Source organism: Vicia villosa, linkage group LG4 (assembly GCF_029867415.1).
Source record: "Vicia villosa cultivar HV-30 ecotype Madison, WI linkage group LG4, Vvil1.0, whole genome shotgun sequence".
NCBI lineage: Eukaryota > Viridiplantae > Streptophyta > Magnoliopsida > Fabales > Fabaceae > Vicia > Vicia villosa.
Genome location: NC_081183.1, coordinates 5637435 through 5641704, shown reverse-complemented (window position 1 = coordinate 5641704; position 4270 = coordinate 5637435). Strand labels below are relative to the sequence as shown.

The 4270-nt window shown below is 37.0% G+C and overlaps 1 long non-coding RNA gene across 1 annotated transcript; it reads right to left on the bottom strand.

The window, feature by feature from the left end:
- Positions 1-617: 617 nt before the first annotated feature.
- Positions 618-1172, bottom strand: LOC131598739 (uncharacterized). The gene is made up of 3 exons (XR_009282379.1): positions 1075-1172; positions 863-957; positions 618-710 (listed from the first exon to the last, which is right to left on the bottom strand). It is a non-coding gene; the product is annotated as an uncharacterized LOC131598739 (long non-coding RNA).
- Between the last annotated feature and the right edge of the window lie 3098 nt (positions 1173-4270).

Genomic DNA, 4270 nt, shown 5'->3' with positions numbered 1-4270 from the left:
TCTCTAATATTCTCTTACTCTCTCACTTCATCTTCATCGCAACCGGTTCAAGCTAAATGTTTTTTTTGACTCTGAGATGTGGGGGAAGGTTAAGAGAAATTGTCAGATTCTAATTTGGATTTCCATTTTGAGGACTATTTGGTAAATCACAAATGATATTATGTTTAATGGGGATAAAAGGGACTCTTGAGATTATAAGTGTGGCGAAATCCTTAGTGTTAAATTGGTTTAGGGCAAGATCATTAGGATTTCTTAGTGAGTCTAAAATGGTTTGGATGTCCAATCACGTTGAGCTTATGAATTAGTGTTTTTTTTTTTGGTTAAATATCCCTTGTATTTTTAAAGTAATTTAAATTTTTTCATATGATTTTTTTTAAAATAAATTTCCTGTTAATAATAAAAACAAAATAATTGTTCAAATGTGCCTCTTGTAATCCATTATTCAAATTCCACACAAATTAAACTTTACTCTTAGCATGTCCACTAACATAAAAAACTTGGCAAACAAACTTTAACAGTCAAAACTCTAATATGAAATGGAAATTTAGAAGAAAAACAACAAAATAAATATGACATGCATGAATGAGGAATATCTATAAGTAGAAGATATAGTTAGTTACCTTAACAAGATGCTCCAACACAAGCTCACACGATTTCTCCATAAAACTATAACAAGATGAGATTATCAATTCAACCAAGAGTCCTTCCGCCTGTTAATTTGACCACATTGCAAGAAAATCAAAACTAAAAGACTCAAATAAACATGAAAACTAGCTAACTCGCACGCGCGTTTCAACGAACAGTCCTCACAATTTACATCACATTATGAAGAATGCTTAAAATTTAAAACAAAAGGAATTACCCTTCCGTAGGCATTGATGTCTAAACTTCTCCGTAGCTCTTCTCTTTCTCCTTATCACTTCAATCCGATTCTTGGTTAATTTGAGTAAAGGTTTACTGAAAAGAAATGACAGTATATTAACAGCAGCATATATAACTATACTCTGAATTGACTTCATGAACAAACGAACAAGAAAGCAAATAGTGCAATGAAAATGAAACAACGGAGCGAACCATTTTGGCGGCCAAGTAGTCCATCAAATATGGTGGAAAATGTTGAGTGAGTGAGCGAGTGAGGTCATTTTGAATCGGAAGCTCAAAATGAGGTTTGGTATTAATGGTTGAATAAAGTGCTGTGTTGCAGAATGAAGTGAACGTTATAGCCGTTAAATTAGGTGACATAATGATTGGCCAGTGTCTAAAGAGTGAGTGTGACTGTGGGAACGTGGAAATGTGTGGAAAGCTGAATCGCATGATGGTTAAAGTGTGCAAGGGGGACTCACGGTTAAGAGCCGTTATGTGTTTTTTTTTATATATTGTATTACTCAACAATTAATGTCATTCTTATAGTCCAAAATAGGGGTGTTTAAAAACCAAACCAAATCAAACCAAAACTTTAAAACCTTTTTTCGATACTAAATTATAAGCAGAGAAGTATGGCGAGTAACCCTCTGCTAGGGTTTGTCTCCGCAAACCAAAAAAATCTAACAGAGGAGGAAGATCAATTGGAAAGGAGCACTAAGAAAGTTAAAGAAGAGAATCATACTAAGGACGTGGTTGCCGGAGATCTTATAGGTAATACTATAACCTATAAGAATATGGCGACTGGAGTGAACAGTGAGACGGGAAAAGAGGAAGATGATACTGAAGCTGATATGATGGATCAAATCATTGAAGATATTGACGGGATGACAGTGGAAGAAAATCTGATGGGAGGGTATGAATGTCCAAATTTTGTGCTTTCAGATGGATAAGAGAAACGGATCCACCGGCCATGGAGGAGAGGTGTTATTGTCAAGCTGCTAGGACGGAAAATAGGCTATAAAGCCTTGGAGAATAGACTGAGACAAACGTGGGTTAAAAAAGGACTCATTAGTATAATAGATCTAAGTAATGACTATTATTTAGTGGCATTCTCTCATGAAGATGATAAAAGAGTAGCAATGGGGGGTATGCTCAAAAAGGCATGGCAAAATGATAAAGAAATATATCTTAATTTAAAGCATGTTCAAGATAATATCAAAGATTGGAAAGAGGATACTATGGAACAAGTCCGTCGTAGAAAGAGAAGTATTATGGCCAGGCTTGGTGGTATTCAAACAAGTTTGCAAAGAAATAGCTACAATGCTGGATTGAAAAAACTTGAGCAAGCTTTGCAGACTGAAATGACGAATATTCTTAAGAAGGAGGAAGTGATGTGGTTTCAATGGTCTAGGGCTGAATGGCTTATCAATAGGGATCGAAATACCAAATACTACCACATGAAAGTTGTTACGAGGAGGCGAAAAAATAAAATCCTTATGCTGCAAGATTCGAGTGGACAGTGGATTGAAGATGTTGAAGAGATTCGCCATATGATTATTAAGTATTACAAAGATCTTTTTTCCTTGGGTCATAGTTGGAATAGCTGGCATCAATCTCCAATAACTTTCCCAAAGCTAGACGCGACTGATAAGCAAAGGCTGGAGTCTTCTATGAATGATGAAGAGATTAAGAGTGTTGTTTTCGCCATGCATCCTTGGAAAGCACCAGGACCGGATGGATATCCAGCAGGTTTCTATCAAAAATCCTGGACTATTGTTGGTAATCAGGTTTGTGACTTTGTGAAGAAGGTTCAGATGAATCCGAGAGAAATTGCTGAAGTTAATCATATGGATATTTGCTTAATTCCTAAAGTGGATAATCCGGTGAATGTGGCTCAGTTTAGACCTATATCTCTTTGCAACGCCATCTATAAATTGGTGAAGAAGTGCATGCAGAAGATAGTTTCGCCCTATCAAACTGGCTTTGTTCCAGGGAGAGCAATGCATGAAAACATTATTATAGCCAAAGAGGTAGTGCACATGATGAATAAGAAGAAAGGGAAGAAAGGCTTCTTTGCTATTAAAGTTGACTTATCCAAAGCTTATGACAAGTTAAATTGGGAATACATTTGGAATATTTTACGTGAAATTGAATTTCCTGATGTTATTGTTAATATTGTTATGCATGCAATCACAAGTGTGGACACGAATGTCAACTGGAATGGAAGTAGAAATGAGTATTTTCGGCCTCAGCGTGGTATTTGTCAAGGGGATCCAATCTCCCCATATCTGTTTGTGTTAGGAATGGATAAATTGTGTCACTTGATTGAGTATGAGGTTCAGAACAAGAATTGGAGAATGTTCAGAATGTTCAGAATGGGAAAGCAAGGCCCTCTTATCAGCCAACTTATGTTTGCGGACGATCTACTTTTGTTTGGTGAAGCTACAGAAAACCAAATGAAATGTGTTATGAGCACGTTAAGGACTTTTTGCCATATGTCTGGGCAGGAATTGAGTAAGGAGAAAACTAGTATCCTCTTTTCCAATAATGCTAGAAGAGGAATGAAGCTAAAGTTGCTTCACATCTCAGGTTTCAAGGAAACACATAGTTTCGGGAAATATTTAGGGGTTCCACTTAAAGGAAACAAGTTGAAGAGCATTGATTATCAGTATTTAATAGAGAAATTATCAACAAAGTTGGCAAGCTGGAAAACCAATCATCTCTCTCTAGCTGGCAGAGTCACACTTTGCAAAAGTGTGTTACAAGCGGTTCCTATTTATGCTATGATGTCTGATATGCTTCCTAAGAAGTGTGTGGAGGACATTCATAGGTTTCTCTGAAACTTTATCTGGGGAGAAACCAATGATAACAAGAAGATTCATGTAGTTAATTGGGACATCATCACTAAGACAAAAACGTATGGTGGGCTAGGGCTTCGAAATTTAGACGTGATGAATAAAGCGTGTATTGCAAATCTAAGCTGGAAAATCATTTGCAATTCATATGACTTATGGTGTAGGGTGTTGAGGAACAAATACCATGTTGAAGATTCTGTTGTAAATTTCGAGTTTAAAGCATATAACTCAAGCCTTTAGAAGGAGATCGTCAAAAACATTTCGGCTGTGCTGAGTGCTGGCATTTGGAACATCGGGAATGGGAGAGTACGCATGCTTGGGAGGACAATTGGCTCGAAACTGGTAGAAATTTGCTGGACTATCAGATCGGTGTGCCAACAGCATTATAAGATGCTAGAGTAAGTGACTTGCTGGATTCTAGTGGGAATTGGAATTGGAACTTATTGCAGCCTTGGATGCCTAGAGAAATCTTGCAAAGGATGATGGCTATTGTGCCTCCTAATGATGAGGAAGATGGAGACGAGTTTGCTATTGAAACCAAGATGGATGGT